The 23,003-nt window shown below is 50.8% G+C and overlaps 1 pseudogene; it reads right to left on the minus strand.

Moving 5' to 3' along the window:
- LOC142444487 (calcium-independent mitochondrial carrier protein SCaMC-3L-like) overlaps positions 1-23,003 on the minus strand; it is a 35,018-nt pseudogene that overhangs the window by 3,576 nt on the left and 8,439 nt on the right.

Here is a 23,003-nt window from a genome sequence, read left to right on the forward strand (position 1 = left end):
CTGGCTCCCACCTAAATTCCCAGTGTGCTTTTCATTGATGTATAGACCGTGTCGCTGATGCCCACAGCCGGGATAACTTTTAATAGAGTGGGTTTAGGCCTCAGAAGAGCCCCAGCCAGCCCTGCTCGGCCACGATGTGTCTGAAAACGGCTCCCATGCTGGGTTTTCAGCCCTCCACAATCTCTATGAGGAATTAGGCCAAGTTATTACACATAGAATAAAGGAAGTGGGGGTGTTGGGGTGCTGATAGGAAAAGCCAGGGGTCTGGAAGGTTTGCAGAGGAAATGAGCTAGTGTGAAGGTGGCAGCAAAAAGACTTCATTCAGGGAGTTTTCAGGCGCCCGTGTAGGGAAAGGGTTTCTGGACAATTCCCCTGAAAGAGGTGACTGTGGTGAGGATGCCTATGTTTGGCTAGGGCCTTGGGCATGTATTAAGGGGACATGTGGAGAGAGGCTTTGTCAACGTCAGGGAGTGAGCTCTGGTCTGTTTTGAAAGTTTCAGATGGGTTGGGGTGTGGTTATCAGGTAGTTGGGGAATTAGATCTGAGGAGTTGTTTTGGGGACACTGGTGAGGAGGAGCTGCTAACGGTGAAGTGAGCCCAAGTGGCCCAGTTCGTTGAGTCTGGTCTACTCACCTGAAAGCCAGCAGTGTGTACCCACCAGCACCTCTGAGGGAAAAAGACAAGGCTGTCTACTCCCATAATGGTTGAGGTACAGTCCCAGACACCCACAATGGCAGTTGCATCCCATCTTCTAGAGTTCCCGAGTCAGTGTCGAGTGGTGAATGCTGAAGCTTTCTGCTCCCATGAGTATGGACAACTCAACAGACCATAAGGAGTCATTCTGCTCTGTCCATTTGTGTCAGTGTGAATCCCTGGATAGAATGTATGGTGCAGGTCTACCTGACAAGTGTGGGGAGTAATTATGCGACCATTCGTTTTCTAAGTGTATTTGAGCAAGCTGGCATCTTTGGGGGTGTGGGTCCTGTGTCCTGGGTTCCCTGGGTGGTTTATCCTTTGGACATTGGCTCAGCTGCTAATCAGAAGTTTAAAGCCCCCAAACAGATGTTTGGGAGTGAAGGCCTACAGATGGCCTTCCCCAAAAGGGCCCCTTGGAAAGCCCTCAGGTTTCCCACGATCCCCCCTACACGGGAATGTGTAAGTTGGCCACCATCTGCTCAGCAAGTAGTGTGTCACAAGGTCAGGAGGAAAACAGGCACGGGGTGGGTGGGTGGGGGGGGGGGGTCGGGGTGTGTGTCGGCCGGCACTAGATCACCTTTGGGACTGAGGGAAAATGGCACAGGATGTTAAGATTTTTGGGGAAGTATGAGTTCTAGGCATTTGGATGGCAGCCTAAGAGGTCAGGGCCAAGTAAGGAGAATGGGGGTGTGGGATGTGCTGAGGGCATTTGGTGGGGCCACAAAGTGGGTCTCATCAGGGGCAGGCAGACCTTTTGCTTGGAGCTTGGTCCGTACTAGCGTCAGGGGATAGCTGGCCATCTGGCCGCACACTGTGGACACTGTTTGCGTGTAGATGTTGTCAGCCTGGCTGTGTTCTTCGTTATCCCCTCTGCTCTTTACCCGTATGTTGTTCATCATCTGCAAGGTTCCCGGGGCCAGAGAAGGCTCAGAATTGGCCCTATTCCTGGGCCACGTCAATGCCGCCTACAGCAACCTCACACCCACCTCTGCCAACCTTATTCACAGCCAGGTCAGTGCATGCGTACGGAAGGATGCCAAGCATGTTGGGCATATATCCCCTATAAACGCGGCTGGGCCTTCGCGTCGAAGCATCTGGCAGACGCAATCACCTAGCCCATGGTACTGGCCTGTGCGTCCCAGCGTCAGGCGGGTCTTCAGCACCTGTGGAGGCAGGTAGGCCAGGGAGCTTCTGTCAGTGGTCTCATGTGGGACTCATGACCTGTTCCTGTGCAAGGAGCCCTGTTGGCACATCTGAAAAATGGGGTGGGCCTCCAGGTCCTCAGAGGTCGGTGAGATTGTCCACAGTCGTCAAGGGGACACTGGTGAGGAGGGTCCTCAGAAGCCCTATGGGCACCCCTACTCTGGGGCCCGTATAAGTGCAGTGAGTGGGACATATGGAGCTAAGTGCCCTGGAGCCAGCCCTGCCTCATATCAAACACCCACCCCAGGGAAACAGACACTCCCCAGAGTTGTTAACCTCACCTGTCAGGAGGCAAACCCCCAGGGTTTTATACACGAGTGTGGCAAGTAGATGGCCAGCGCTTGCTTCTTAGTCTATCCGGTACAATAGTTGTGCCCAAGATTACTTTGCCTTCTGCCCCCTTTCAGAACAAAATCATGACCCGCTGTCAATGCAAGACTTTAGTACTAAAGCCAATGATGCCACATAATGTGTAGGGATCTGCTTCTGCAGCCTCACTGGGTCTTCTCAGCCCGCCTCCCTCCCTGCTCCCTCCAGGCTCAAGCCCACCCACACTGGGAAGCTTTGATCTAGAAGCTCTGCTGAAACAATTCCAGTCCCATGCCAGCCTCCCTGACTGACGGGTGGTAACTGTGCCTCAGGTGCACTGTCTGGGATTGTATCCCCAGCCATCCCTGGCCTCGTCAAATACACACAGGGAGTGAAAACCTTCAAGGTCCCACGCGGGACACCAGAAACACAAAACAATTGATGTTCACGCTCCTTGTACCAGACCAGCTGTGTCCCCACATTCATATGAACACATGAGCAGAGGCAGGAAGACTGCATGGTTTCAAACCAGGGAAGTTGTGCTTCAAGGTTGGATCCCCTCTCTGTCTTCAGGATTCCATCCTGTGTGCAGACAGTGATCCCAGATGCTGGGCGATGCCAACAATTACGTGGAATCAGGAGCCGAGCAAGGCCATTGAGCAGCCTGCCGGGTGCCAAGGACACAGCCTTGCTGGCTGGGAGGAAAGTTGACTGGAAGTACTTACCGATGAAGATCAAAGACTACAGCCGTCAGGATGGATGGCACCCCAACACAGAGGAAACCAACGACCTCAGAACTGGACCAAGAAACAACAGAGTGACGCAAAGAGCAAAGAGCAAAGCAGTCAAGGGTTTCCGTCTGGCTCAGATCTGCCACTAGCTCCCACTGGAGCCGCAATCAGGCACTCAAGGGACAGGCTGCCTTGGGCACTTGTGCAACACCCCTCTTGAGAAGTGTCCAAGAGCCACAATGCCACAGGCAGGACTCAGCTGGAAGCCATGGTGACGTCATATGCACGTAACAGTTGGGCAATCAGTCTATGCCTAAGAAGGACGGTATTGGCAAGAACAGTATCTGGACGATGGGATCCCCAAAGGAGGAGCTCGGCCTAGGGCCATGCCAGCAGAGGCTTCTCAGATGTGAGGACAGCAAGACTTTGGCTGAGTGACCATGAGACCCAGTGGTGATAAAAAAAGATGTCCTGGTTGCGAAAGGAGGAGGTCAGTAAAACACAAGGGCCAGCTTCCCAGAGATGGATTAACAGTATCCCCAAAGGGGACTGGGTGTGTCTGTCCGCGCAGTGTTCCCTGCTGTCATGCGAGTGGTTCCTGTGAGGTGCTGGGGACTCGGTTCTGACTCACAGGGACTCAGTGGAGCAGCAGGAACCAACCCCCATCATACATCATCTTAACTGCGCTTCTGATGTTTCTGCAGGGGTTGCGGCCGCTTTGTCCACCAATCTCCTTGAGGCCCTGTTCTGGTTCGCAGCCCTCCATTTTGCCTAGCAAGAAGGCCTTCTCCAGGTACGTGAGCAAATTTGGAATCCAAAGTCACACCATCCTTGCCTCTCAGAGCATTCTGGCAAATCTGGGAGTTCATTTGACAGTCCGGGGAACCGACCATATCCCTCACCAGCACCATCGTTCAAGGGCATCGATGCTTCTTCAGTCTTTCTCAGTCAAAGTCCAGCTGTCACGTGCATAGGAGGTGCCCAAGAATGCCATGGCCAGGTTACCAAGCATCAGAACCAATCTGACAGCAACAACCAACCAAATGGAGCCGGCAGAGCATGTGGCGGATCCTGGTGAGGGTCGAACATGGTGCTTTGTGCAGGATGCCTGGGGCACAGGAGTCATTGCTCAGTAGGTAGGGGCTGCAGTCGCTTCATTGCGTGAGGCTGCCCGCTGAGCAGGCTCTCACTTACCTCCAAGGGGTTGATGAGCGTATGAGTAACGGCCACCGCCAGAGACCCCGCCAAGACATCCTCCTGGAAGATGGGGTTTGAGGACTCCCCGAAGTGAGCTTTACACTGAGGTCCCGAGCGAGGAGAGAGGAAGGTGAGCACAGCTCCTGGGCCTTCCAGCCTCAAACCCATCTTTGTAGAGGGGTACAAGACAACAATGAGGGTGGGTCACTCTGAGTCGCATGTCATCTAACCTGCTACTGGTAAATTGCAGGTTAATTTTCCGGGTCCTGGGTGAATGGAAGGAGGGACCCTGCCAGCCGAAGTTTAGTTCCACACAGACAGGGGAACTCGGGAAGTGGCACTCAAAGTGGAGCACCATGAGTAGGCAGCTGCTTCCGGGAGTACCCCCCACAGCTGTGTGTCTCGGCGAGGCAGTCAAGCAACACCTGGCGTGGAGCCCATGGCTGGGGGTCAGATAGGTCAACCTCTGACAGCGGTGGCTGTGGTAGTGGTGAAGCACTGCACCAGCTCAGTGCAGTTGGCTGAGATGTCCCAAGAACCAGATACAAGATCTCCGGGGCCTAAGCTCAGGACAGATGTGTGGGAGGGGGTTATAGACCCAGGAGGTCCTCTCACTCAGCAGAATCCTTCCACTAGGCTGCCTGGACACCAGACCCACCGTGCTCAAAAGACCTCTCAGTAAGCGCTGCTTACCTGGGCATCATCTTGACTGGTTTCGGTGACATCTCAACTTTAAGCAAGCAGACCAACAGGCCTTTCTTCCACTGGGCTCTGAGAGGTCCCTAGAAGTGACCATGCATGGGGGGACAATAGCTTCCCCGTCCTGCCACAAACAGTCCAATTACACTGCACATTATAAGAAGCACACGATGATGGTGGTGGGCGATGGCCACTCAGACCTGGTTCAGATGGGGCATGGGTCTCTTCTTTGGCTATTCACCGTGGGTGATTCCACAGGCCTGCACAAAGCTGTCAAATGTCTGCAGCAGAACCCCAGAAGGTGTCTAGACCCAGGAACATACACCAACCACCCTGCCCCAGACAAGTAGCCTTCCTCTGGGCTATCTCATAACTTAGGAGGGCAGGCCAGCCAAAAAAGAGGAGACAAGAACAAAACAGAGATAGCTGAAGGTTTAAAAGCCCAAAGGGCCCGCACCCTGGGGCCAGGCAGGGAGCTCCCTGGGGCTCCGGACCCGCTTGCAGGCGGCCGTGTGCAGGCAGCGTCCCCCGGAGCTGTATTCCCACTGGCGAGGCAGGGCCGGCCTGACGCGGAGGCAGAAGTCCAGCAGGAGGAGCGGACTCCTGTGGAGGAGGCCTGGCTCCACAAGGAAAGGCCATGCTGAGGGGAGGCACCGCCCCCTCCTGCCGTCACCATAACTGATAGAGGAGCGCGACCAATGGGAGACGGCCCTTGCTCACTGGCCACCAATTTCGAGAATTCAATGTCAACCGCCAATCGGAAAGCAGCGACGGTCAGTAGGCATGAGCACAGGGCACTGGACATCTCGGAGAGCCAACGGGTTGCGAGCAGCCATCGTTGGCTGGCAAACCGAAGTGACCTGGGAGCATGGCGCCAAACGAATCGGGAGCTCCCGGCTCGCTGGGAGGCTCTGGGACCAGAGCGAAGGCTTCGAGGGGTCAAGCATGCTGAGCCCAAGGCTTTCGAAGGCTTCTGTGAACAGACTTGGCGGGTGCTGGTGCGATGGTCGCGACCACCACCAATGGAGGGCGGCCTTGTGAAGGCCCGAACTGGCTGCAATCAGTCCATGGCGAACTCGTCTGGATGCTATTGGACAGACTGGATTGCTTTCACTGTGACCTGAATCCTTTTCTAGACTTGACTTCTAAATGTAGCCAATGGCTGAGGTGAGCGGCTGAACCTGGATGCCTGACACCATTGGGAAGAAATGGCAAGGGAGGTGATCCAGTGCTTGCTTTCCGTGGGAGCCAAGGAAAACCAGGCTGCAATGGGCATGATCTCACATAAGATGGGGAACTGGATTGGTGGTGGGAGATGGAAAAGGCAGGCGACGTGGTCCTTGGTTATGGGATATGGAAAATCAGGCTTGACTTTTTGGTTTACCACCCTCATGATCCAGCTAGGCAGGCCTGGCACTCGGTGGGCTTGAGGTTCAAGGTCTTTCTAGAATATGACGGTCACAGAGTAAAGGAAAACTAGAGCTGTCCTATGTCATCCTGGATTCCTCCCTCTGACATGCCTCCTTGGGTGAAAACACACTTCACCCGCTTTTCTCCCAAGTAGCATAGAATTCCATGCTGCGGGCTTCCCTGCCGAATTCAAAGACCGAGGGCTCTGGGAACTTCCAAGAAGTGTGGAATCTGAGTTTCTGATTCATGAAAAGCCATCCGCCCCCCTTACTGTAAGGCCTGGAGGTCACAAATCTGATCCTAGCCTCCGTCTTATCTGCAGAACCCTGGCAACGTCATGATGTTCTACTGTCTTCAAGATACAGGGTACAGGTAACCTTGCATCCTTTCTAATCCTAGCGATCCCTAGTACCTCATTCCTCTTTTGGAATTGGAAATCTCAGCTGCCAGCTTTGATTTGGGGATTCCTGGGGCATTCCCTTTTACATTTGGGGATCCCAGGTCCCTCCCCCTGGACACCTGAGGATCCATGCTCCCTGATTAGACTCAGGAATCACAAGGTCTCCTCCTTCTGGACCTGGGGATGCTTGTTCGTCTCTTAGAATCAGTGATTAAAATGTCCCCATTCTCTTTCCAGACTCAAGAATTCCAGGGCCCAGGGCCCTTTCTAAAAGCATGAAAACCAGGGTTTCCAGTAGATAGTAACTTACAAATGCCCTCTATGGGGTTACCCAGGCTATCCAACTTAATAGGAGCAGACAGTCTCCTCTTTCTCTCAAAGCGCATGTGAGGTCTGTGAACCACTGACCATGGAGTTAGGAGGCCTGTGTTTACCTGACAGTGCCACTGGAAATCACAGCTCCCCTCCCAGCCCCGGCATCCCACGCATACCCGGCCAAGCTCACCCTTTAGTTGCCAACTGATTCCCAATTCCCCATTTGCTCTAGAGTCCACAGCATGTCTTTTTATTCCTGGCAGGATCCAGACTGCAGTCCCGGCCTGTACTCCAGCGATAGAGGCTACAGCATCTTCCAGGCCTAGAGCTCCAGCACACTCTCTTTCCACAACTGTTCCACACAGATGAAGCAGCACGATTTGGGGCCGAGGGGGACTCACTGGACTCAGCCCTTGGGTCTCTTTCTGACCCTGTGCCTGTGGTTGAGCTCTGACCTAAACTCTGATGGTGGTCTTCCTTTGCTCTTATACCGCATAGCTGATTCCTCGTGCAGGAATGACCATGAGTAAGGTGGGTTCAGGATTCTGTATAGTCCATGCCAGGACTGCTCTGCCAGGATGTACCAGACGAGTTATTTCACAGTGGGATTCGCCCTCGATAGTAATTAGGGGAACGAGGCCAAGTTATTGCCCACACCATTGTTGGAATGGAGGGGGGTGTTTTGACGTGCCTGAAGGCAAAGCCACAGATCATGAAACTGGGCAGAAGTTCAGATTTGGGGGTATGTATGACTTGGAGGATGTCGGTGGAAAGCATAGGAGGCCAGACTCAAGTATAGAGAATTGGGTGCAGTGGGCCGGCTATTGGAGGACTTTTAGTGGGTGTATAAGATGGGCAGCATAGAGGCCAGGCTGCCTCTCAGCTTGCATCTTCGTTCTTATTAATGGGTAGCTGGCCATCTGGCAATGGACTGTGGACAGTGTCACAATGCAGATGTTTACCCCAAGGTAGCTGGGTATTCGATGTTCGTCCTTGTTGTGTTCCAGAAGCTGTGCAGAATCAGTGAGAGGGGCAGGAGAAAGAGGAAGGTTAGAATGGGCTCTAGCCCTTGGCCACACTAGCCCTGCCAATCTTATGTATTGCCATGTCAGTGTATGCATGGGTCATAATTCCAAACACGCATGTTGTGTATCCTTGATAAAATGAGGGGATCACTTAGCCCCACAGCATCTGAAATGCAGTCTCGCAGTACCTGGTACTGGTACTGGAGGGAGAAGTGACTAAAGATAACGGACCCGGCATGTTAAGGAAGTAACCGTTGTACGAGGAATGGATCCCGTCAGCAGAGCATCTGCAATGGCCAGGCTCACAGGTCCTAGTCCTTGTCTGTATGGCCCAGCGTCAGCCGAGTCTTCATTTGTGGAGCCATGGATCTCATCTCAGAGGAAATCATGGGGTGATTTGAGCCCCTGACATCCATCTGTCTGTCACACTGTGGTAGCTGGCATATTGCTGTGAGGGCAGAGTTTCTGGAAAAACTTCCCCACTCTTTTGACGCCGCAGGTTCCCACAGGGTGGGCAGCTTTCCGTGGCGCACCTAGGCATGGGTGAGACCAGGAAGAGAGGACAGGAGATCTCTTTCCCAAAGTCAACCTATTTCATGCTCTGTCTGAAATTCGTATACAGCACAATTCAAACCAGAATCTCTCAACAGAAAAAAGGGTTTAGCAGTGCAGGAGTGTGCCCGGATGGTATGGATCCAGGGTCACACACATGGCCAGAACTGTGCCAGTGCATGCCTGGGAACAGGCCACCGGGCTGTCACTAGCGGCTGCCACCATATGTTGGGCTTCCACTCCTGCTCTGGGAATTTTCTGACACCTTTTTCACACAATGATGTCCTCCACATGGGGGCCTGTAAGGTGGGGGCAGTTTCATATCATGTAGTGTTGAATGGACTGACCCCACGTAATCACCCCTATCTACCTGTAGTCTGGCTCTCACCTAAATTCCCAGGGTGCTCTTCATAGTTTTGTACACAGAGTAGCTAATCCCAACAGCCGTGCAGCCGTGACAACCTTTAATATGGTGGTGGTTAGGCCTCAGAAAGCCCTGGCCAGCCCTGCTCAGCGAGGATGTGACGGAAAACTGCCTGCATGATGGGTTTTGAGCCTTCCACAGTATCTATGATGAATGAGGCCAAGCTATTACACATAGAATAAAGGAAGTCAGGGTGTTGGGGGGTGATTGGGAAAGCCAGGGGTCTGGCAGGTTTGCAGAGGAAATGAGCTAGTGTGGAGGCGGCAGCAAAGGACTTCATTCGGGGAGTTTTCAAGGGCCTGTGTAGGGAAAGGATTTCTGGACAATTCCCCTCAAAGAGGTCACAGTGGTGAGGATGCCTATGATTGGCTAGGGCTTTGGGCATGTGTTTAGAGGGCACTGTGGAGAGAGGCTTTGTCGAGGTCAGAGAGTGAGCTCTGGTCTGTTTTGAGAGTTTCAGATGGGTTGGGGTGTGGTTATTAAGGTAGTTGGGGAATTAGATCTGAGGAGTTGTTTTGGGGACCCTGGTGAGGAGGAGCTGCTAAAGGTGAAGTGAGCCCAGGTGACCCAGTGCATTGCGTCTGGTCTGCCAACCTCAAAGTCAGCAGTGTGTACCCACCAGCGCCTCTGAGGGAAAAAGACAAGGCTGTCTACTCCCATAATGGTTGAGGTAAAGTCCCAGACACCCACAATGGCAGTTCACCCCATCTTCTAGGGTCTCCGAGTCAGTGTCGAGTGATGAATGCTGAAGCTGTCTGCTCCCATGAGGATGGACAACTTCAAAGACCTTAAGGAGCCGTCCTGCTCTGTCCAATAAGGTCGATGTGAATCCCCAGTTGGACTATATGGTGCAGGTCTGACCTGACAAGTGTGGGGAGTAATTATGGGACCATTCGTTGGCTAAGTCTATTTGAGCAAGCTGGCCTCTTTGGGGGTGTGAGTCCTGTGTCCTGGGGTCCCTGGGTGGGCTGCACTTGGGACATTGGTCAGCTGCTAATCAGAAGTTTGAAGCCCACCGCGAGATGCTAGGGAGGAAAGGCCTAGAAATGGACTTACTCTAACCGGGCCCTTGCAACGTCCTCGTGTTGCCCACGTTCCCTCCGACACGGGAATGTGTGAGTTGGCCATCAACTCTTGAGCATGTGGTATGGCACAAGGTCGGGGGAATCGTGCATGGGGGGCGGGGTGTGTGTACGCTGGGACTAGATCACATTTTGGACTGAGGGAAAATGGGACAGGATGTTTAGATTTGTGGATAAGTATGAGTTCTAGGCATTTGGTTTGCGGCATAAGTTGCCAGGGCCAAGTAGGAATAATTTGGGGATGAGAAGGGATGAGAACATTTGGGGAGGCCACAAAGTGGGTCTCATCAGGGGAAGGCTGACTTATTGCTTGCATCTTTGTTCTTATTAATGTCAGGAAATAACTGGCCATCTGGCTGCACACTATGGAGACTGTTTGGGTACAGATGTTCTCAGCCTAGCTAGGCTCTTGGTCATCCATTCTTCTCATTTGCCACATGTTGTTCATCATCTGCAAGGTGCAGGGGTCCAGAGTAGGCTCAGAATGGGCCCTAGTCCTGGGGCACACCACATCCTCCTACAGCAAGCTCACCCCCACCTCTGCCAACCTTTTTTACGGCCAGGTCTGTGCATGCATATGGGAGGATTCCAAGTATGTTGGGAGCATATCCTTAATTAAACGAGGCCAAGCCGTGGTGTCGAAGCATTTGGCAGATGCAGTCACCTAGACCCTGGTAATGGCCTGTGCGACCCTGTGTCAGGCGAGTCTTCATCACCTGGGAGGCCATGGATCTCCCCTCAAAAGTACTCTTGGGTGTGGTGGGAGCCCCTGACATCCACCTGTCTGTCACACTGTAGTAGCTGGCATATGCTGTGAGGGCAGAGCTTCTGCAAAAGCTTCCCCACTCTTTTGACCCCGCAAGGGCCCTCTTGATGGGCACTTTCTGTGGAGCATCCAAGGTTGGGTGAGACCAGGAAGAGAGGCCAGGTGATCTGTTTCCCAAAGTCAGCCTATCTCATGGTCCGGCTGAAACCCATTCAGCAGCACTGTACAAACCAGAAGCCCTCCACTGATAGAAGGGGTTAGCTGTCCTGGGGGGGGGGGCGTGGCTCCGGAAGGTATGGATCCTGGGTCACACACATGGGAGGAACGCTTTCTTCCACTGCCCCCAAGTGATCTCGCATGTGATACAATCACCTGCCACGATGCATCCAAGGAAGCCAGGTGACGCTGTGGGTGAGGAGTTCCCACTACTAACTGCAAGGTTGACAGTTCAAACTCATCTTGGGAAGAAAGCAAGACTTGTGGCTCCCAGAAAGATTCACAGTCTCAGAAAACCTGTGAGTCCCAAGTCGACTCACCAGCCCTGGATTTGGTTTAATAACGCCAACTGATGCTCTCACTGAACTCCACCATGCCATCGATTCGATTGATCTGGACTCATAGCTACTCCTCCAGGACACATTATTGCTGAGAGTGTAACTCCTCCCAGGAATAGAAAGGATGGTGTTTCTGCCAGGGATCGGCTCATCATTTGAACTGCTAAGTCTTAAGTTAGTAACGCATCATACCATAAAGGCTCCTCATGCTACCAGCTTCTCAAATGCAAGGGAACATCACGTAATCCATCGAGGAAGAGGGTGGATCCAAAACCTCATGACTTTCTGAGATCTAGGCAGAAGAGGAGAGACACTGTGATAGGCGTACGTTTATCGTGCCAACGTGCCAAATGAACGTGGGATTAATTAAAACGGGGAGAGATAAATGGCTACCCGAGCCTTGCCTTTCCTGTCTCTTGCTCTTTGCTGATCAGACCAATGTGTGGTTGCCGTAGCTGGTTTTCTGCCTCATCCTGCAAGCTACACTCCTTATGATTCACCTAACCTATGGACTGTGTCACTGTAGTTTGAGGTTCCTTCAAGGCCTGCTTCACCATGCTACTGGAGTATACATTCATTTCGCTGGGGACTGTCAAACCCTGTCATCTTGTTGACTGTTGGTGACCTGCCATGCTGATTGGTGCTTTTGGCCAGAGAGCCTGCTTCTTTGACTTACACCGGCAGCGCTTGAACTTCCAGTATAGTAGCTGACTCTTAAGCGTTAATTGCATTGGGCCATTTGTACTGCCCTATAGACTAATGAGCTTTTTGTTTCATGCATTGTGTATTTCTCTATGTCAATCTTTATAAAATCCTAAGTGTCCTGGTTTTGTCTCTCTAGAGAACCATGTCAATCAAAGACACACAGATACTTGTTTGAGAAAGATGCCATGTCAGGCTGGGTTCACGAACCAGGAGAGCATCCAACATCCTGAATTCAGGAAGTCAGTGTTTGCCAGTGAAGTGCCTCCCGGTTGCCTTTTGTGACCACAGCCCAGAGAGACAAGGACTTGGAGCTCTGCTCCTCCACAGCCTTGTCCTTTCCAGCCGACTCCATGAGAGGCAGACAGCTACGGAAAGAGGAAGTGATGTGGAGGTCAGAGCAGACCCCAGACCTCATAGTTGGCCAGGTCAAAGCCTGGGTAGGGAATGAAGCCCAGCCCATTGAGCAGATAACGTTTGTAGAAACCTGGGGCTTCCCCAGCATCTGCTGCACATAGTTCTGCAGCCTGTTGTACTGGACCGTGTCGTGCTGGGTCAGCAAGATCTTCCGAAATTGAGAGAACCGGGAAAGTGTTCACCCCGAAAACACTGCCACTTCATGTAGACTCTCCCCTTGTAAACCAGGTACCCTTACAACCATTCAATTGAGAACAACTTACCTTTGATGCTCCCACTGCCCCTGCAGCCTGTGAACACTGAAATGGCTATGGGTGTGGGGATACCAAAGGCATCCGTCACCTTAACATTCCAACTGTGCTCTTCTGTGTCCCTGTACACATCCATTCCTCTGGGGAGGTCCAGGTCCCACTCCAGGGCCCAGTCCCAATCCAGGGATGCATATAGCAGCCACCTAAAAAGTAGGGGAAACGAAACACATGGGTAGTTGGGTAGCAGAGCACTAGGCCACCCAAGGGGAGTGTGTTGTTCATACCTCCACAGGAGAGGGAGAAGGTTACCAGAGTTCAACCTGGTGTGTGAAGATGTGAATGAAATATACTGGTCTGAAGCAAGGAACCAGAAGGTCTGTGGCGTCGCCTCCAATCCCGATTCCAACAACTTGGAATAACCTAACACCCAACCCCCATAAAATTTACTTCAGTTTATAACACTGAAGCTACAGTTCAGGGAGAGGCCATTGTGGTTCAAAGCACATAGGAGCAAAGTAACAGAGAAGGAGAGAGTGTAGAAAGCATCCTCGTGCACCAAGTCCTGGGGAAGGTATTCCTACTAATAGCATCCAATCCACAGAGAGGACCAGACAACCAGCCCCATCATGAGACATGTCATGCCTCACTGATCCATAGCACTAAGGGGGACCACACTGGAAACACAGTGCTGGGATTGTGTCAGATGTGACCCCAACACCCGGGGGCACAACACTAATGGTGCACAACACAGCTGCCAGGGGAGCAAAGCAATGAGGGCCCAGAAGAATATCAAAATAGACGTTGGGGCTCAGGCCTTTGTACCCCATCAGACAAGACTACAAAACACACCAAAGTTCAACAAACAGACCTGGAAGCATTTATAGACTTCTTTTTGCGTGGTTGGTTCTTGTTTGTTTTGTTTTGCTCTACCTGGTTTTCAGGACTACATATTGTCTCCCCATCAAGATTAGTTGGTCCGGATGAACAATCTGGAGAGAAGAGGGACCCACGGTTCCAGGGGTACTCCGATGAGAGGACAGCAATATAAAGGCAGTGGGTGTGAACAGACCTAGGGAAAAGGGAGCAAGTGATCTGAAATCAATGGCACGGAGGGTGTATGATGCCTGGTGGGACTAAATGAAGGGCAGTGCAAACCAGAGCAATTACTGAACCCTGAATGAAGGTCCTGCATGATAGTGGGACAAGAGGAACGTGAAAGGAAGTAGAGTTAAGAACTAGGACGCAAAGGGCATTTAGAAAGGCCTTCACACAGCATGTTCACATGTGAGTATACTATATGTAACGATAGGGAGAGAGATGTCTGCAGATATATTTATATGTTAAGTGTTAAGCTACCAGGTGGACACTGGGTCTCTACTCAATTCCTCCCTTGACACGAGAACACGTTGTTCTAACAACCAGGCATTCCATGATGCTCACATTCCTGACAGGATGGCTGAAGTCAAAGTAGGTGCATCAGAAATGTGATGAAGAAAGCTGATGGTGCCTGTGTATCAAATGATCTAGCACGTGGGGTCTTAAAGGCTTGAAGAGAAGCAAGCGACCATCTAGCTGAGAAGCATCAACGTCCACAAGGCAGACACACACCACTCTGTTTGATCATGAAGTGTAGACAGTGACAGGTATCAGGCATCAAAGACTCAGAAAAAAATATCCCATCAATGTACTTGAGGAGAGGTGTGGAGTGGAGACCCAAAGCCCATCTGTACATGATTGGGTATCCCTTTAAAGAATGTTTACAAGGACGAGTCAAGCCAGTCAGAGTGCAGTATACCACTGATGAAACATGTAACTCTCCTCTAGTTCTTGATGGCTTCCCCCTTTTCCCTCTCCCCCCACTATCATGACCACAATTCTACCTCACAAGTCTGGCTAGACCAGAGCATGTACATCAGTAGAGGTGAGATCTGGAAATACAGAGAATGCAGGACAGATAAACCCCTCAGGACCAATAATGAGAGTAATCATACCAGTAGGAAAAAGGTTAGCTGGGAGGAGGAAAGTGGATCTGATCACAATGATCTACCTATGACAAACTCCCAGGTGCATAGAGAATACCAAAGTGGATGAAGGGAAAACCCAGTCAATGCAAGAGGCAAAAAAAAAATCATAAATTTTCCAGAGTTTATGCAGGAGGAAAGGAAAAAGAAATGAGGAGAGATACCAAGGGCTCAAGTAGAAAGAAAATGTTTTGCATATAATAGCATTCAATATGCAAATATGCTTGAACCAATGGATAGATTGTAATAAAAGCTGTATGAGCCCCTATAAATTGACGAAGAAAAAGAAGGAGAAGAAAAGAAAGAAAGACAGAAACACAGCTGCTGTGGGTTAGATTGGCCCCTAAGAGACAGGGAGAACTGGATTGGCAGGAACCTACACATTGGCATGTGACATGTGCAATCGTTACAGGATACAGCAAGGCATAACTTTGGGTTTAACGCCCTCAGGGTCTGGCTGGACAGGCCCTACCCCTGGTGGGCGTGAGGTTCAGGTGCTTCTAGGTAATGGTGGTCCCAGAGAAAAGGAAACTGAGCTCTCCAATCAGGCCCTTGCTTCCCCCCTTCCTCATGACTCCTGAGGTGCTGCTGGCAGTTTTGAACTAAGTTTGAGGTGAGTAACCCACTACGTTACCAAGGCACCTCGTGGCTCACATATTTCCAAATGCAAGGAGACATCATGTAATCAATCCATCTAGGTAGAGGGTGGGTCCTAAACCTAAAGACTGAGTTTAGGGGAGATGAGGAGAGGCACAGACACACTTGTTAGAGGAAGGTGCCAAGCCCAGCCTGGGGCCAACAACTGGGCAAGCACCCAACATCCTAAATTGAGGAAGACTGTGGTGGCCCTTCAAGTGCCAAGCCCTGCCCCCTTCTGTGGTTACAGCACCACACGATAAAGCCCTTTGGGCTCTGCTTCTCCACAGCCGTGTCCTCCCCAGCCCACCCCAGGAGGGGCAAACACAGGAGGGGAGAGGAAGAGTGAAAGGTTGGAGATGGAGGCGCAGGAGGGTGCAAGGCTTATTCAGGAGTGAGAAGTATAGAGAGGTGAGTTATTTTTGAGGTGAGGGAAGATTCCTGGGTGAGTTCCACAACCCAGTGTGTTAGGTCAGGGTGTTGGGGCGGACGGAGATATATAGGGTGTGAGACAAAGGCATGTGGGCTTATAAGTGGGAGTGAGGTTTCCTGTGCTGTGTTTGTTTGCAGGTTTTGGCGGGGGTTGCACGTTTCGGGTCTGGGGATGACCTGTTGGCAAATCATCTTGTTCTTTGCAAACGTGCTTCTGAGAATGCTCAGTAGAGAGGGCTGTGTGACCCCTGCCTGTTAGATGGGCTCTGTGAAATTCTGGAGGCAAAAGTTACAAAGTTCAGCAGGCTTTTTGTCTTCTTCAGAAGCTGGTACAAGAGGCTGCCTAGCGTGTACCCGGCCAAACTTCCCAAAGTCTTCATAGTGGTAATGGGCATCATCTTTGATCGTGAACTACATCATGCTGAGGCGGGACGACGAGGAGATCTAAGAGTTTTAAAATCTGGGGCCCGGACCAGCCAGCAGCAGACTCTAAGGGTAAAGCAGGATTTGGCTGAAGATCAGGTTGGAGATAGCTTTCATCCTGTCCTGCAAATTTGCAAACACGCAGGGAGGCAACTGTAACAGTACACAAATTATTGCCAAGGGCCCAACAAGGAGTATAAATCATGACATGACAGAAGTTTGAAAAACATGAGGAAGTGCCCGTGGAGCCCTTTTGTCTAATCCTCGACATGATGTAGAGCACTTGAATGTTCTCCCCAACCGTACATGATTCATTAATGTAGTAAAAATATTCTTAAAAAACATGCAGGTCCCTCCTTTCTCTGCTGTTAAGTCAGGGGTTCGGTGACTTTGTAGGGTGACTTGGGCTAAGGACGTTAATTGTTTGTAGAGGGAAGCCAGCGAGTTAGAAGTGGAATCCATCATGAATTGTACTTTGTCCTTAAAGGTTTGGGGCTGAATGATGATTTGTCCTATAGCTTCTAGAGTCACGACAGCTGTGGGGAAGGAGGAAATGAGGCTGGATCTCCCAGGACTGGTTGATAAATTTCTCAATTGGTGTTAGAGCCACAGAGCACGTGCAGGTCCCACAGTCATTAGACTTCCTCTTGGCTCTACATGGTGAGTTGTGCACTACTGTTACTGGGAGGTAGTAGGCACTGCTGGAAGAATTGAGGCATGTTGTTAGGGCTCCATTGCACCAGAGGATGATTCTTAGGGGGCTTGAAATGAGCCTTTAATGGTCTTCTTGTGATTGCAGGGTAGGCTCGACACCTGTCTTGTGGATGATAAATAACACAGGGGTTAGCTGATGCCAACCTGACGTTCAGGTGCAAACAATGGTACCTTAGGAATGGGGCAGGACAAGGGTTGCTGGTTTTGGCTGAAGGGAGGGAGCTTACCGGAACTGCAGCCAACAGTGGACGTTGCAGGGAGGCGCAGATGAACCAAGAGTCATTTTCTATTCCAGAGGCATTTAACTAAAGGGCTGTTTCTTGGATCAGATTTACCCACTGGAAGGGGTTAGTGTTGTTGTCCTGGTGTGTAAGTTAGGCTAATAGGTTAAGTTCATTACCATGGTTGTCTTTAGCTACTTCATCAATGCTCTTTGGTGGGTGGGGAAATTGAATCTACTGCTATGGATTGATAGGATGGCGGAGGGCTTTGCAGCGGTGCGGTGTGGATACAAACAGGCCGTGATGCCTTTTCCCCACCTTGGATCCGAGGGGTCTGCAATATATATTTGATACTCTCCACATTGGTTTCTGGGAAGGGTGTAACTCTGAAGGATAGAGTAGTGGTGCGCATTACACGGATGCTGCAACTAGGAACAATATGCAGACACCAAGTCTGTTTCTGGGAACTGTTTACAACACTGCTTTGTTCATGTAGAGAGCAGAGGACCAGGTTGTTTTGCTCGCTGAAGTTGTGTGGGGCCCCTGGGATTAATGGACGAAGAAAGGTGATGTTGAAGCGAAGGCAAACGGATCGCCGCCACCCACACTGGCCGCAATGGGCTCTACTGATGGCATGCCTTATGCCGTTAGGAGTTCCACCGCGGCCATGGAGGAAGAACTGCCACACATGCAAGACCTGGCGTGGAGCAGAGTAGGACGCACCAAAGGTTGTATGTGTGGGTCTACACAAGAACCGTCAGAGCACATGCTAGGTATGAGAAGCAGGAGGTCCCCTCAGAAAGCATAGGGTAGTAGGTCCCACAATCTGGGTTGAATACCAGTCATGACTTGTGTTGGGTTAACCTTATGCTGGTGAGACTATGCCAGATAGGGTCACCAAGGACGTTGACTGTGCTGGGAGTAGTGAGCATTAGAGGGTATGGCCCTGTCCACGTAGGTTGTCAAGGCTGAGAATCAAGTTCTTTTAGCAGAACAGAGTCTATCGGACTGATTCCTCGCAAGTCAGGTCGTGTAGGAGTAGGGGGGTGAGGGCAGACACCGGTCTGCATGCTGCTGGAGCAGTTTCTTAGAAGAGAAAGAAAAGGTTAATGGTATCCTAGTGGTGGTGCTTGGGTTGTTAGGTTGTGGTTGATGGGGACGACTTTGCCACACAAAAGTTCAAATGGGCTTACAAAAGAAGGAGAGCGTGGTATTGGGGTGGTGTTTCAGATTTGAGTTAAGGCAAGAAGGAGTAAGTGTACTCACAGGCCCTGAAGTTCCTGGGAATGCTTAGACCAGAATTCCTAAAAATAATGCCCGTGAGCTATGTGTTGCCGGCCAAGGACAGTTATCTGGTCTGCCAAGGGTTTTTGCCCTGTTGTTTTTACTTCAAAATAAGATATGTACATGTGCATAGGAATTTATTCATAGTTTTTTTTTTTAACTATCGTCTGGCCCTCCAACAGGTCTGAGGGACAGTGAAGTGACCTCTCTTTAAATCTTTGGGAATCCCTGGTTTAGACAGAATATATTTTATAATTCCGTTCATTCTGTCCACCTTTCCTGAAGTTTGAGGCCTGTATGGAATATGCAAATATCATTTAATGTTCAGAGAAAGTTAGATCTGTGTGATTTGGGTTCTGAATCATGGACAATATCTGACTGTGTGGAGTTGGGGAGGACCTGGGTGTGATTTGGGTGAGTAGAATGTCTGTACCTATATCTTGTCTCTCGTGTAGTTGGGAAGCTTCGACCCAACCTATAAAGGTATCTCCACATGCGAGGATTCGGAAATTTTTGCGTTTAGTCATGTGAGTAAGATCGATCTGACAATCTTGGCAGTAGGCCACGTAGTTGGTTTATGGGCACGTAGGGTATAGACCGCTTTGCAAATGGAGCAAGAGGAACTACCATTTTGGACGATCTGGGTTCGTTGAGGTTGATATAAGATTGGTGGCAAGAATTGGGACAAGGCACGGGGCCCAATGTGTAAAGAGGAATGCATTCAGTTGAAGAAGTCTTCAGCTTGTTGTGTGGCTAGTGTTATTTGACTTTGGAGAACTAACAACCCTTCTTGAGTTGTCTTCCCTTTTCGCTCAGGGTGGCTTCTTCCTGGGGTGTGTAAGAGGGTTGCATGTCGGGGATGGTGAACGAGAGACTTGGGGCTGCGTTAGTCGGGTTGTCGGTGCGGTTTCTTGCAGTAGCATTTGCCTGGTGGTTTCCCTGGGTGACAGGAGAGGTATCGGTGTGATGTCCTCTGCAATGAATAGTAGCTACTTTTCTCAGTGGCTGAAAAACCTGTAAGAGATTGGCTATTAATTGACAGTTTCCAATGTGGGACCCTTTGGTGGTCATAAATCCGCACTTTTCCCAGATGGTGGCGTGACAATGAGCTGTAAGGAACACATATTTAGAATCTGAAAACAAAAAAATTATATTAGATGTTTTCCCTTTAGTTAAAGAGAGAGCTCAAATGAGAGTGATAATTCTTACTTTGGCGAAGGCGTTCCGATGGGGAGGTGTGCTGTTTCCCAGACTCAACCAAGTGAGATGACAGCACAGGCGGCCATTAACAAACAAGGTTAGATGTGGAATAGTGTACGGTGGATCAGAGAGTTTGGGACGGCACATCATTAGTTCCTCAATTGCCTGTGTGCAAACGTGACTTCTAGGCTCCAGCGAGTCTGGGAGTTGGGGCAAAAGAGTTGCCTGCTTCAAATCGGGAGCCTGGCGTAGGGTCATGTTAGGGTTTTCAATAAACAAGGTGGATTTGTTCCAAGTGGCTTGTAGAGAGTAGAGAAAGAACGTGATGTGAGAGGATGTCCTGCAGTCTGTGGGATATAACGTCTGGATAGGCTCTCCCAGTGTTAACTTGAAGGCTCCTTTAGTTAGGGTGGTAACTGCTGACAGAGCCCGGAGGCTAGATGGCCAATCCCTGATCATCCTATCCAGTTGTTTACACAAATAAGCCACAGAGGACAGAGCAGGCCCACGGGACTGAGTCTGGACTTCAACTCATATACCTTGCTTTTCGTGAGTGTAAAGTTAAAAAGGTTTGGTGGGCTTTGGTATATGCAAAGGTGGGAAGCGAAGGAGACCATGGGCAGAGTCAAGGTGGGCAGAGTCAAGGTGGCCAGGAGGGGTGGCCCTAGCCGCTTTGTACAAGGGGTTTGGTAACGGGGGAAATGAGGAAACCAATGTCTGAAACGTCCTCCGAAGCCTTGGGAAGAATGTATTTGGTCTGCGGTTTGAGGAGTTTGGAGTTCGCTCACTGCCTGGCGACCTTCTGTTGTCAGTCCCCATGTGGTGGGAGTGAGCTGCAGCCCCAAGTAGATAATGGTTTTACATGAGAGCTGGGCGTTAGCTCCTGAGACTCCATAGCCTTCCGTAGTTAAGAAGCACACGAGTTGGGCAGGATGTTCCAGAGAGCAGGCTTCAGATGTGCTGCACAGCAGGAGGTCCTTTACCTACTGAAGCAGAATGGACGGTGAGAGGGGACAGTGCAGAGGGTCAGTGGTTAGCGCCTGGCTGAACAAACAGAGCGAGTCGTGGTACCCATGGGGAAAACGGACCAGGCATATTGGCAGGCGGTTGTGGTGTTGGGACCTCCCATGTGAAGATAAACTAGCAGGAAGCATCCAGCGGGACAGTAAAGAAAGCGTCCTTCAGGTCGAATATGGTAAAATGGGTGTTGTCAAGTGGACTACAAGACAGGATAGTGCAGGGGTGATGGACCACTGGGTAGGTGGGGACTACAGCCTCATTAATAAGGTGCAAGTTCTGTACTAGGCAGTAGGACCCATCTCCCATCTTGACGGCCAAACAGCGGTGTTGCACGCAGGGTGTGCAGGCACAATATGTTGGATACATAGGAGGCGCTGCATGATGGGTTTCAGGCCTCTTCCGTGAGTGAGGGAGATTGGAAACTAGGGGTGAGATTGGAACGTGGAAGGGTCTTTAAGGGGATGATATTTTGCGACAAGCTGTCGGGAAGTGTCCACACCTCAGGGTTTATGTGGTGTGGCAGTGGAGCAGTGGAGGGCGTGGGCGGAGGCTCAATGGTGGAGAGCTTTAGCAAAAAGTTTGCTGGGGAAGGAGAGGTGGGTAGGAAGCATTTCTACTGGAGACTAACTCCCAGCTTAGACAGGAGATTCCCTACCCAGCCACGGCGCAGGCCATGAAGGCATCATTTAGAAGGAATAGCAAAGAGAGGACTTTCCTATATCTAAAACCAGAGGAGGGGTGAGCAAAGGTTTTGATGGGTTGTCATGTATACCGACAACCATAATTTGGGAAGGAGAGGTGGGGCCCGAGAAGGAAAGAAGTAATGAGAAGGTAGCTCCTGTGTCTACCAAAAAGGAGACTGCTTTGCACGCTACCTTGATAGTCACTTGAGACTCATCCAGGGTCACTGGGGTCGTTGAGTCCACGCATCTTCAGTCTTGTCATTGGCCAGGTCGAACAGTGCCAAGGGCAGGTCAGGGCTTGGAGAGAGAGTTCCTCCGACGATAGGCGCTGAGGGGCAGTCACTTCTCCAGTGTCCCTTGTGACCGCACCCCAGGCAAGTCTTGCTCGTTGCTCACAGCTGTGGACAGTGTTTAGCCCAATGCCCTTCTTGGCTATATTTAAAGCGGCATCAAGATGCTGGAAGGTTAAATGCTCAGCTGGGGTCTTAAAGCGGCAACCAAAGCCTGGGCTTGCCAACTAGTCTGTTGTTGGGCTTGGGACTCATGTACTCCCTCAGCCTGTACCTCTCAGACATTAAAAACATTAAAGGCCATGTTGAGCAGGTCACGGATGTGGGGCTGAGGGCCATTCTCTGCAGTGTTAAGTTTCTTTTGAATATTGCCAAGTGCATTATAAAACGAGTGTCTAAAACATTAGCCCTGGCTGGAGAGGTGGGGTGCAACCAAGTATACTGTGTTAAGGCTTCAGTGAAGTGTGAAGGGAAAGGTGCGAGGTTTTCATTTGGCTGCTGGGTAATTTCTCCTAGCTTGTCAAACTTAACTGCTTTATGAGAGATGGCGTGTAAGCTGGCCAACAAACATGTATCAAGCGGTCTCGGCCAGCTCTGCCCTCTCAGCCAGCATGGGTATCTGTTTGATAAGATCAGGTCAGGTCCCCCTACGAACCGCCTGAGGGCCTACGGGCATGGTGGCACCTGTGAGGTGGACCTGTCTGCATGCTGCTGTGCCGTTGAAAAAATCTGCTCTCGCTCATCAGGGTTAAGAGTAGACGTAACGACGATATAAAGATCATCCATGTTAAGTCATACGTTTGTGTGAGGTTTGAAAGTCTTTAAAACAAGTAGTGGGGTCCTTAGAAAATGTCCGTAAGCATTTTTCTATTTGAGAAAGATCCATCAGGGAGAAGAGCGCATGAACTGGGATAGGGTCTTCCACCCCAAACAACAGGAGAGTGGAGGGGTTCCGGAGGGGGAGACAGATGTTTGGGGAGCTCTGAAGGCTGAGAAGGTGGTGGGGTTGGTTCCAGACTCATAGGAGATGGTAGGGACTAGGGTGGAGGATCGGGAAGTGTGAAGAACAAAACATCCAAGCTATCAGAAGGATGGGAAGTGTGTGCGGTGGTGGGAGGTTCCGGAGTTTGGAAGAGTCCACCACAGGGGATTGAGAAAGGAGGACGTTGGCTGGTTTGGCAGGAGGCACAGAAAGGGGGACGAGAGCAGAGGAAAAGATGGCGTGAACGTACAGAATCTCAGACCATTCTGAGGTTTCATGACCGGAGTTGTGAACGTCGCGGAGAATATGGGAATGGAAAGTCCCATTTTCTGGCCAACGCGATCCTTGTTGAATTCGTATTGTG

Source organism: Tenrec ecaudatus, chromosome 1 (genome assembly GCF_050624435.1).
Source record: "Tenrec ecaudatus isolate mTenEca1 chromosome 1, mTenEca1.hap1, whole genome shotgun sequence".
NCBI lineage: Eukaryota > Metazoa > Chordata > Mammalia > Afrosoricida > Tenrecidae > Tenrec > Tenrec ecaudatus.